A 12,862-nucleotide genomic window follows, 5' to 3' on the forward strand; every position below is an offset into this window, starting at 1 on the left:
TACAGTAAACAGAATGTCAGTTTCACTTAAGAATGTACTTTATAAAGTAGTTTAAAAATACATATTAATTCTAGATCTTTGAATACATGTATTTTTCCTATTGTGTGGAATGAAATGAAAATTACATTCAAAGCATTTTGGTCAATTTCTTTATTGAGTTGAAATTCACATAACAGAAAATTAACCATTTTAAGGCAAATAAATCATTGGCATTTAATACAGTCACAGTATTATGCAACCAACACCTCTATCCCATTCCAAAACATTTTCAACACTTCACAATAAAAAACTATGCTCCATTAAGCAGTTATATTCTATGCATAAAGCACTTTTGCTGTGTGCAGAAGTAGATAGTTGTCTCAAGAAGAAACACTTGTGCAACTGTTTGAGCTAGAGTTCCTTCAGGGAACTCTATTTTTACTTGAAAGAATGGTCAATATGAAAACTATAATTATTCAAGCCAGGTGCAGTGGCACATACCTATAATCCCAGCAAGTCAGGTGGCTGAAGCAGGAGGACTGCAAGTTCAAGGCTAGCCTTTTATTGTGAGCAAAAGTGTCTCACAATAAAAAAGGCTTGGGATATGACTCAGTGAGAGAGTCAATGCCCAGTAGAGGGAAAACAACAGTTATTCAGGTTGGGTATTTGACAGATAATTTCTCAAAAATGAGAAAAGGAAGTAAGTTTGTCACTTCAAAATTCAAGTTTAATTTTAATTTTGGAAAAACTGAATGTCCTACCATGACTCTCACTGATTTATAAAGTCTAGATGAGTAGTGATATTAGCAAAAATAAATTTTTGATATCAAATAATGATATGTGCCAACATTCAGAAGGGCTAAATAACCCAGTGAACAAATATTTTCCACATGACCAAGTCATGATGTTATCAAACCCTGCATGAATAAAAGATCCATTCCAAATGTAAGATAGGCCAATAAATTTTTAGTGCAACTGAGTACTAAAAATTGATTGATAGGATTTATCCAACTGAAATTAAAAAAATCTGTCAAATATTGGTATAATGTCACGAGAGAATATTCACGATTACCTGATTTGTATGAGACTTGATTTTTTTCTTTTTTCTTTCTTTTTGGTACTGGGATTTAACCCAGGAACAATTTACCACTGAGCTACATCCCCAGCCTTTTTATCTTCTATTTTGAGACAGGGTCTCACTAAATTCCTTCAGGCCTCCCTAAATTGCTGAGAATGGCCTTGAATTTGCAATCCTCCTGCCTCAGCCTCCTGAATTGCTGGGATTTCAGGGATGCACCACCACATGTAACTGAATTTTCTTCACCCACTTTAACCAAAGTAAATTGCTACAAACTAAATGCAGAAGCAGATATGATAATGCAGTTTTTTAATGAGTCTTATAAACATATAGAGCTGGTTGAGTGCTTGCCTAGCTTGTGAAAAGTCCTGGGTTCAAGACATAGCAATGCCAAAAAAAAAAAAAAAAGAGGAAGGAAAAAAACCCATGAGAACAAATGGGTAAAACAAAGCCATTCTTCTCAATTTTTTTTTCTGAAAACATAGTTATTTTATGTGAAAATATGTTATTTATATTAAGCCATGGATCTATAATGTTACTTTTATTTAATTCTGTTTGTTTTGTTTTGTTACCAGGGATTGAACCCAAGGGTGCTTAACCATTAAGCCACAACCCCAGCCTTTTTTATTTTGTATTTTGAGACAGAATCTTGCTAAGTTAACTAGGGACTCACTCAGTTGTGGAAGTTGGCTTTAAACTTGTGATTCTTCTGCCTCTGCTTCCTGAGCCACTGTATTACATCTCTGGTATGCACCACTGAGCCTGGCTTATTTTTTATTTTGAGACAGAGTCTCTCTAAATTGCTTAGGTCTTCCCTAAATTGCTGAGAGGGCTTTAAACTTGTGATCCTCCTGCCTCAGGTCCCTGAGTCGCTGGGATTATAAGCATTCTCCACCATGCCTGGCTATTTTAAAAATTTTTTTTATAATGTAGAACCCAGGGCCTTGAGCATGCTAGGTAAGCGCTCTATCTCTGAGCTATGCCCCCAGCCCAATAATGTTTTTAAAAATTTTTTTTTAATTTTTTTAGTTGTAGATGGACACAATATCTTTTATTTATTTATTTTTATGTGGTGCTAAGGATCAAACCCAGTGCCTCACACATGCTAGGCTAGCACTCTACCACTGAGCTATAACCCCAGCCCTTAATAATGTTATTTTAAACAAAATATTAGCCTACTGAACACAGCAGCACATGAAAAGGATCATTCATCATGACTAAGTGACATGAGTCACTGGGATGCAAGTATGATTCAACATATGCAAATCAATAAATGTCATACACCACATTAACAGAATGAACAACAAAAATCATATAAACATCTCAATAGATACAGAAAAGGCATTTCAAAAAAATTCAGCACGGAGGCTGCTGTAGCTCAGTGGCTGAACACCTGCCTAGCATGTGTGAGGTACTGGGTTAGATCCTTAGCACCCCATAAAAATAAATAAATAAAATAAAGGTTAAAAAAGAAGAAACATACAACATATGTCCTTAAAAAAAATTCAGCATCTTTTCATAACAAAAAAAAAAAAATCTCAACAAACTAGGTATTTGTTTTCTTTTGTTTTGGGTGGCAGGGATTAAACCCAGGGGTGTTTAGCCACTGAACCACATCTCCAGCCCTTTTTTTAGAGTTTGAGACAGGGTCTCACTAAGTTGCTTAGGGCCTTGCTTAGTTGCTGCTATTGGCCTCAAACCAGCAATCCTTCTGCCTCAGCCTCATTAGTTGCTGGGATTACAGGTGTGTGCCATTGAACTCAGCAGTAAAAAAGAATTTTTAATGCTGAAATTTGTATGGAACCACAAAAGACCCGAAAGAGTTAAAGCAATCTCTAGCAAAGAGAACAAAGCATCACACTACATATTTTCAAAATTTACTACAAAGCTATAGTAGTCAAAATAGATCTGTGCCTGGACAGCATAAAAAACACTCAGACTGATAGAGCAGAATAGAAATCCCACAGACAAATTCATATATTTACAGACCATTGATGGCAAGAAAACAATGGGAAAAGGAAAGTCTTTTCAGTAAATTGTGCTAGGAAAACTGGATATCCATTTGAAGAAGAATTAAATTAGACCCTCAACTCATATCATATCAAAAAAAAAAAATCTCAAAATGGATTAAAGAATTAAATGTAAGTCCTAAAACTAAAACATCTTACAAAAACATAGGGCAAAACCTCCATGACATTGGTCTGGCAATGATTTTTAGATATGACCCCCCCATAAAACACAGGCAACACAAGCAAAAACAAAAAGACAAAGCTGCACAATCCTGGCACCTACCTGTAATTTCAGTGACAGGAACCTGAGGAAGGAGGATTGCTAGCTCAGGGTCAACCTCAGCAACTTATCAAGACCCTGTCTCAAAATAAAATATAAAAAGGGATGAGGATGTAGCCACCCCAGGGAACCAAAAATAAATAAATAAAGATAAAAATAGAACTACCAACAATCCCACTATTGGGTATATATCCAAAGGAAATAAAATCCATATACAACAGATATCTACAATCTTAGATTTATGTGACATTATTCACAATAGCCAAGACATGGAATCAAACGAAGTGCCCAACAGTGGATGAATGAATAAAGAAAATCTTGTATATATACACAATGGAATATTATTCAGCCTTAAAAAAGAAGGAAATCCTGTTACTTGTGATGACATGAATGAAGTCAGAGGACATTATGCTAAGTGAAATAAGCCAGGCACAGAAAAAAATACAGCAAGAACTCATTTACATGTGGAATCTAAAAAAAGTAAAACTCATAGAAACAGAGTAAAATGGTGGTTATCAGGGGCTGGGGGTGAGAGGATAGAGAAACTATTGGCCAGGGATTTAAAATATCAATTATACAGGAGAAATAAATTCAAGCAGTCTAGTGTACGTTACCATGACTATAGTTATACAGCATACTATATTGTGTATAGTACATTGTATGCTATATTGTAACAATATATTGTGTAAGAAAGTAAGTTTTAAGTGTGCTTACCACAAAGATAAGCATGTGAGCTAACTGCATATGTTAAACAACAGTTTGATGTAGCAATTCCATAATCTATATCAAACTATCATGTGGTGCACCATAGTTTTTATTTATCAATTAAAAACAAAAAATATAAAACTATATGAAAACGCATTCAAAGACAATATTATAATATTCTAGGGCTGGGGTGTGGTTCAGTGGTACAGCATTTGCCTAGCAAGCTCCAGGGCCTTGGGATGGATCCCCAACATAGTAAAAAATAACAATAATAATAATATTGAAAGGGAAGACAGGCATTGTGGCACATACCCGTGATCCCAGTTATTCAGAAGGACTGCAAGGTTATGCTTAGTGAAATAAGCCAGGCACAGAAAGAAATACAGGTACTGGGTTCAATCCTCAGCACCCCATAAAACTTATTGAGACCCTGTCTCAAAATAAAAAAATAAACAGGACTGGGAATGTAGCTCAATGGAATAGTACTAGCTTCGTATGCATGAGGTCCTCAGTTCCATCCCAGTACCACATAATAATATTGTAAGGGGAAGGTGTTACAGAAATGTACCAACCAGTTAATTAAAAATAGTATGCTAAACACTTTTACTTTGTAAATTTAATAAACTATTTAATATTGCCTTTTAATTCCTACCAAGATAATATCCATTAATATAACTAATAACAAAAGCTGTTTAGGGTCTTCAATAATTTTAAAGAAACCAACAAGTTTGAGAACCACTACTGTAGAATAGTTATTCAAGTTTTATAACAGTCAAGTCATTTTTAATCAACATAGGGATTTTTAAAATTTAAATAGCTATATTTAACGTATATTTAGAAAAATGTAACTGTGGAGAGCTGCTCTGAATGACCACACCTTCCAGTCCTGAAGCACGAGGCTCTGACCAATCACTACATTTTGTGGTGACTTGGGGGTTGTCCCAGCTTGGATAGCAAGGCCGGTCTTCAGGTGTAGGTGTCACCCACAGAGGTTGAGCTACACTCACCTATTATATATTATAAGGGGAGACAGGCAAGGTGGCATATAATCTCAGTTATTGTAATCCAACCCCTTGCCTCATTTGAATGGCTTCTTCCCAGTAAAAGGTTTCAGCACGTGCTTCCCTCTCTCTTTCCACAGACCCCTAAGGTCAGAAAAGCTGTCATAGGACCCAAAGAAAATGGAATTTCTCTGTCTCTGTGTGATTATTTCGTGCCAACTCAGTTCACCTGGAGTGACCTTGAGTGTTTAGTCGTGGAATGTGACATATAACATCAAACTTAATATCACAGATATCTTTGCTGAGGATGAGGCTGAAGTTATTTACATAAAATAATGAATTGATTTAAAGGAAAATATGAAGTAAATGATAGTATAAAACAGATTATGTCCAAAATTCATGAAGCTGGTACCAAATGACTGGACTTTAGGAAACACTCAAACAGTGATCGAGCTTTTGAATTAGACCTGCCACCATTTCTAACTGTGTGGGGGGCTTTCATCTGAAAAATATTTGATTGGCTCCAGGTAAAGTGACACATGCCTGTAATTCCAGCGACTTGAGAGGCCAAGGCAGAAGGACTGCAAGTTCAAAGCCAATCTCAGCAAAGGCAAGGCACTAAACAACTTATGAGACCCTGACTCTAAATAAGATCCAAAATAAGGCTGAGGATGTGACTCAGTGGTCAAGTGCCCCTAAGTCCAATCCCTAGTACCCCCCAAAAATAAAACAGATGATCAAGGGAATGAAATGTGTTAACGAATGTACAGTGACACTACTAGATGTGATTCCCATGGTCCTCCCAGGGAAAGGCAACTGACAGTCCAGTAACAGGGAAAATCTGCTCAAGTAGGAGGTAGGAGACCTGGGTCACTAACTGACACAACTGAGCTTCTGACTTACTGCCTGATCTGACCTCACCCTTAGGGCTTCAGTTTTTCCATCCAGAAAAGAAAAGTAAGATGTCATCCTCTCTCCAGAGCCTCCCAGTTCTACCAACCATCCTCTGATTAAAGGATAAACCTTACCTTGTTTGATGATTGCATCACAGAGTGACAGAATTGCAGCTGGAAAGGACTCAGGAGTTCCAAATATTTCTCCTTGGCATCCCATCTTATTTCATAAATGAGGAAACTGAGGCCCACAGAGACTAAACAACTTGTTTATCAATATTGTTGAGTTGGGGAAGGTGGCAGGTTCTGCACCCAGGGTCTAGTGAGGAAATGAGAGTGCTTCCTCTTTGAGAAATAACTTCTTTGGTGTTTGGTGGTTTAACCACTACAGGCTTTAAATACTCGGCAATTCCACTGGGAATGCAATTCTCAGTTTAGCCTGTGAAAATCAATGCTCTAGGGGTAGGAACACTGGGTTAGCAGGCTTGATGGACTGCTTCAAGTTACTAACTAAATCCACCTTTAAAAAGATACGGTGCCCCCTCTAAATTCCCCAAGGAAAGGCAGAGGAAATGAAATTGGCTAAAAGAGATCAGAAGGGAGGGGTCTGAGGGTAGCACTTTCTTCTTTCTCTTCCTTTCCATTTGTCCTCCCTGACTTCTCCCTGTCCTTTCCCTCCCTCCCTCCCCAATGTAGGACAACACACCCCTCTCAGCACCCCACTTGCTCTGCCCAAAGCCTCCCTGCAGCCTGGGCCAACTCACCAGCTACAAATAGAATCAGAACCCACCGAAAATAGCTCCTCTTCCCTTCTGCCCAGAACTTCCAAGTGCTTGCTAGAACACCCTGCCCTCACTGAGCAGGCCTCAAGCAGTGAACTCAGGTAGAGAGGTACACTAAGCCCAGGGATAGGGATCATCTCAAGAACAACCACCCCAATAATAGCTGACTCTTGAGTGTTGTCTCAGTGCCAGCACCATTGCAAAGACTTTCCGGATGAGGAAGGTCCAATGGTACAGATGAAGCTCAGAGAAGTAAGGAACTTGCTCAAGGCCACACAGCAAGTGAGAGGTGGAGATGAATTCCAAATCCTCCCTGCAAGAGGATTATAGTTCACAGTAAACCACTACAATGCACTTCATGTCTCCATGCAAGGACAATTAGTCCCAGATCCATGAGGCTGGAGTAAAACCTCCAGGCCTTCCTAACAGCCAGGGAAACTGAGGCCCAGAGAAAGGAGTCTTGCCCAAAGGCAAGCACTTAGTAAATGAGTAAATCAAGCACCCAGGTTTCTTGGCTCAGAGGCCAATTGTTTTTGCAGAGGTTGAGGCAAACAGAGATTCCCTTGTTCCTTTTATGTGGAAGCCCTATGGGTCTTTTTTCTTTTCTTTTCTTTTCTTTTTTTTTTTTTAACTTTTCAACCTCCTTCCATTTCCCAACAGAGCAGAGAGATCCTGTCCCCCCCCACACACACTCCCCACTGTCCCTTCCCTGGCTCCCAGACACCAGTCTGGCAGCCAGGCATCCTGAGATTACCTCTTCTTCCCCCTCTGCTCAGGGTGTTTAATGTTCTAGGGGAAGAAAGCAAACAGCAGGGCATAAATCACGGGTGACACAGGCTGACTTTCTCCTTTGCTGAATATGAAGCAGACGGGACCCAGCAAGGAAAGAGAATTAGCAAGGATTTGCTGGCTCATTTAAATCCAAGGTCCAAGGGCACTTGCATTTCTCCTACCCTTGAGAGCTAGACAAATTTTCTTTTACTCCAAGATCCCATTTGTTATAAAATAATTCTTTGAAATAGTCTTGGCCTTTTGCAGTGAAGACAAAAAAAAGAACAGAATAAGGCCAAGGAAGCTATGCTGGGGGTGGGGGTGGGGGTAGGGATTAAGTTATTTAAGAAATCGTTGAGAGATATGAGAAGAGTCTACCACCTAATATAAGAGCATCTTGATTCCATTTTCAGCCCTATGAACTCTGCAATGCTGCCTCAGTTTCCCCCAGTGTGTCTGGGAACCAAAAGTCAAAAGAGATACATACACTCCCTCAATTATTTATTTTTTTCTTTTTGCAGTGATGGGGATTGAAGCCAGGGTCTCATGCATGGTAGGCAAACACTCTACTACTGAGCTTTACTTTCCACCTTCAGTCAATCTCTGCTTGTTGCAAATATCCATTGAGCACTCCCTTGATTGAGCACCAGGATAAGCTCTGCTCATGCAACAGTGAACAAGACAAAACTAGTCCCTTCCCTCCTGAGACAGAGCCTTGTTGTCAAGACAAAGTCAACAGAAGCCCAGGTAAGGGTTCAGATGGAGAAGATAGAGGATTTATGGCAGCAGTGATATAAAGAAACCTACTCCAGACTTATGGTGGTTCGGGTAACATTCATGTAGAGACTGGTAGGATTTGGGGGGCAAAAGTCAAGGGAAAAGGTGACTCAAGTGGAGGGCATAGTACATGCAATGACCCAGAAAGAAGCACAAGAAAGCTGGCCTATTCCCTGAACCAACCGAGATGGGTGTTTTTACGCATCTTACTGTGAGGCATTCTCAGAGGAGAATCTTATTGAAATTCTATGAGTTAATGCTACGTTAATCATAGCATGCGAGATATCATAAGGTTACATTCTTTTCATATCACAAATTCCTTCATCAGCACCTCTAGGAACGAACCCTGTCCCAACAAGTCTCTGAATGTTGATGGAACCTTTTATTGCACTTCTTCCATCAGTCTCCCTGGGTACCAAATTCCTCACTTTTTAAAAATATTTTTGTAGTTGTAGATGGACAGAGTGCCTTTATTTTATTTGTTTATTTTTATATGGCACTGAGGATTGAACCGAGTTCCTCACGCATGCTAGGCAAGCGCTCTGCCACTAAGCTACAGCCCCAACCCAATTCCTCACTTTTTAAAGTCAAATTTTCTACAGCCCCAACCCAATTCCTCACTTTTTAAAGTCAAATTTTCTAAGAAGTGACACACTGTCTTCCTATATCAGGGCATATGTAGCATAAAAGGGTATGATGTGGAGGCCTTGTTCTTTCTGGGAAATTACAGAATTATGTCCAACTATAGATAAAAAATAAAAGTCATTGTGTATCCTTAGTCCAATACTCTGCAGGAAATGTGACTCTAAAGACAGGAACCAGGTGATCAGTAATATATCTAGAAACTAATCTCTATTTTCCACCAGTGAGGCTAAGAAAGGCTAATGATTTGCTCTGTTTCCTTTCAAAGAAGTGACTGGGCCAGCTTTCAAACCCAAGTGATTGGCCTGTGACTTCAGAGTTTCCCAAATGTTTCTAAGGCATAATATTGCATAGCTATCCTCAAAATAAACAGAATGGAAAAAGAGTTTACCAGTTGAATAAATTTGAGACATGTTGAGTTTAACAAAGTCGCCAGGTTTTTTTTTAATTGCTGCAAAACTTCTCAGAGCTTTGAGGTACTGATATACATTGCAAGATGTTTAAGAGGCCTTATAAAATTTGTAGAATTTCTAGAACTCATTTGAGCCAAGGACACATTGCTCTTGGGCAACTTCTGGGATATGGAACCTACTCTAGGAAACACTGCACTAATTATTCCATGATCCTATAAGCATTTATATCCTTATTTATAAAGGGAGTCCACTCTACATATTTAGATAGATGAGTGAATATATAGATTGACCACTGCCTTGTTGTGACCTCAGGTATATAACATCCTCTCCTTTTGGAGCCTCAGTTTTTTCCTCTACAGGGGAAAGCAAACTTTTTCTGTAAAGGATGAGATAATATGTGTTTTAGTCTTTGCAGACCACATAAGTCTTTCTTCCTTACTTCCTTCCTTCTTTTCCTCTTTAAAATGTAAAAGCCATTCTTGGCTCTCAGGCTAAGAAAACAGGCTAGAGAGAAAGAAGAACAAGAGGATTTGGGTCTGAGCCATAGATTGCTGAGTCATGCTCAACGCACTCATCTATCCATGTATGAGGTGTGAGGAAATTTGTCAGGTATCCTGCATTTTGTTATGTTTTTGATCCACCTTTAAGCCATCTTAGAAGGTAGACACCAAGTTGTACCCCCTCTCTATGAAAAAGATGACATCCAGAGAATGAAAATAATTCTCCTGATTTTCAGAGTAACTAGAATGACCAGAGGAGTTTGGAATGAGGACCAGTCCTGAGGATAAATCCACCAGACCCTGATGCTTTTTAGAAAAGATGTCAAACCTATAGTGTATACTCCAACATCTCTGTTATTTCTATGAGGCAAAGATTTAAAAGCAGTAGGTTGGGGACTTATGGTGTATTTCAGTGGTAGACCACTTGCTTAGCATGCACAAGATGTACAAGGCCCTGGTTTGGATCCCTAGCACCAAAAAAAAAAAAAAAAAAAAATAGTGGTACCCTTGATTGGGACTCAACAAGGTTGATTGTCAGCTGGATATAGTGGTGCACGCCTGTAATCTCAGCAACTTGGGAAGCTAAGGCAGAAGGATCTCAAGATTGAGGTCAGCCTCAGCAATTTATCAAGGCCCTAAGCAATTCTGTGGCAACTGGCTCAAAATTAAAAGGGCTGGGAATGTAGCTCAGTGGTAAAGCACCCCCAGGTTCAATCCCCATTACCAAAAAAAAAAAAAAAAAGTAAAAGTAAAAATTAAAAAAAAAAAATTAGCAACTTATTCTGAAGCTGCTTTTGTGGGCACATTTGAACATCACACCGATTTTTATTTTATTTTTTCAATACCTGGGACTGAATTCAGGGCCTCATAAATACTAAGCAAAACCTATACCACTGAGCTACATCTCCAGCCCCCTTTTTATTTTTCATTTTGAAACAGGGTCTCACTAATTTGCCCAGGTTGGTCTCAAACTTCCAATTTTCCTACCTCACGTTCCAACAAGCTGGGATTTCAGGAACGTGCCACTATACCCTGCAAGCATCCACTTTTTACTTAAGTAGATCTTTGATTTGGACGCTTGGGAGGGGGCTGAGAATATGGGATAAAATCTCCAAACCATTCCTTGGATCTGTTGCTACTATAGACTAAGCTTAGTGACAACCACTTTGCAGGCCCTCATCCCAGTGGTCCTCAAACTAATTCCATGAGGTAAGTAATGTGACTTCCACTGAACCATGAAGAAGGGATGCTCCAAGAGGCCTGTTAACTTGTGTACCTCCAGTGTCACTCAGGTTATAAATGGTGGAATCACAGTCCAATGGCAGATCTTTCTGACTCCCAAGTCAGAACCTGTTTCAATATATGCTACCAACTTGAACTACTTCCTGAGCCTATGTTTGAATGACCAGGGCACTCACAGCCAATTTCTTCCACTTTCATCCTTAATTACATAGAGCATTAGGTTGTTTGATAAATGTTTAACATGTTAGTCTCTACTCAGTCTTTGTATGGATCGATTTGTGTTTTGTTTATCCGAGTTCAATATTTGAGGCAAAATTCCTTTGGGTTCTTGGCTGCTCAGAAATAGACTCACATAAATATGGCCAATTGGTTTTTGACAGGTGCAAAAGCAATTCAATAAAGGGGAAAAAATAGCTCTTTTAAAAAATAGCTTTTTAAAAAAGTGATGTCAGAGAGCCCAGTGCAGAGGTGCATGCCTGTAATCCCAGCAACTCAAGAAAGAGAGAGAGGAAAAATGAAAGAGCAGAAAACAGAAAGAACAATAAAAATTATTCTAGAAAAGGGAAAACATAGCCGGGCTAGGTGGCACATGCCTGTAATCCCAGCAGCTCGGGAGGCTGAGAGAGGAGGATTGTGGGTTCAAAGTCAGCCTCAGCAACAGCAAGGTATTAAGCAACTCAATGAGACTCTGTCTCTAAATAAATACAAAATAGGGCTAGGGATGTAGCTCAGTGATCGAATGCCCCTCCCCAGGTACCCACTCCCCCCAACACAGAAAAAAAAGAAAAAGAAAAGGGTAAACACAAGAAGCATAGTAAATAGAAAACATAAAATAAAGTGGCAGGAACAAATCCAAATTATAAATAATTAAATGTGGCCAGGCAGTATGACATACCCCTATATCCCAGAGATTCAGGAGCCTCTGAGGAAGGAGGATTACAATTTTGAGGCCAGTCTCAGCAGCTGAGTGAGCCCTAAGCAACTTGGTGAAACTGTCTTTCAAAATAAAAAATAAAAAGGGCTGGGGATGTGGTTCAGTAGTTAAGTGCCCTGGGTTCAATCTGCAATACCAAAAAAATTAAAATGTATCAGAGCAATTGGACATCATAGCAGGGGAGAAAATTATCTAGAACATATAAAAAAATTAGCTCAACATCAATCTAGAAGTAAAATGTAAAGCATAAAACTATAGAACTTTTGGGGGGAAAATAAGAGAAAACCATAGAGATCTAAGAGTAGGCAAAAAAAGTTTTAGATTTGACATTAAAATTACAACTCAAAAAAAGAAAAATTAATATATTGGACCACATCAAATTTAAAACCATATACTCTGTAGAAGACTCTGCAAAGAAGATGAAATAGCAAGCTACAGACCTGGAGAAGATATTTGTAAACTACATATCCAATAAAGAACTCTTAAAAACTCAACAGTAAAAATCAAACAATCCAATTAGAACATGGGCAAAAAAACATGAATAAAATATTTCACAGAAGAAAATGTACACATGAAAAGATGTCCAGCCTCATTAGTCATTAGGGAAATACAAATTGAAACTACAATGAGATACAACTACAAACCTATCAGAATGATCAGCAAGAGGGAGGAGAGGAAGGAAAGAAGTACTGGAGTCAGAAGTGGAGCAAATTATGTTATATGCATTTGTGAATTTGTCGAAAGGAAGCCCATTATTATGTATAACTATGATGTGATAATAAAAAAATCATTTTAAAATTTAAAATTAAGTCATCAGAATGGTTAAAATAAAAATAACAATAACACTAAATGCTGG

Source organism: Marmota flaviventris, chromosome 1 (assembly GCF_047511675.1).
Source record: "Marmota flaviventris isolate mMarFla1 chromosome 1, mMarFla1.hap1, whole genome shotgun sequence".
NCBI lineage: Eukaryota > Metazoa > Chordata > Mammalia > Rodentia > Sciuridae > Marmota > Marmota flaviventris.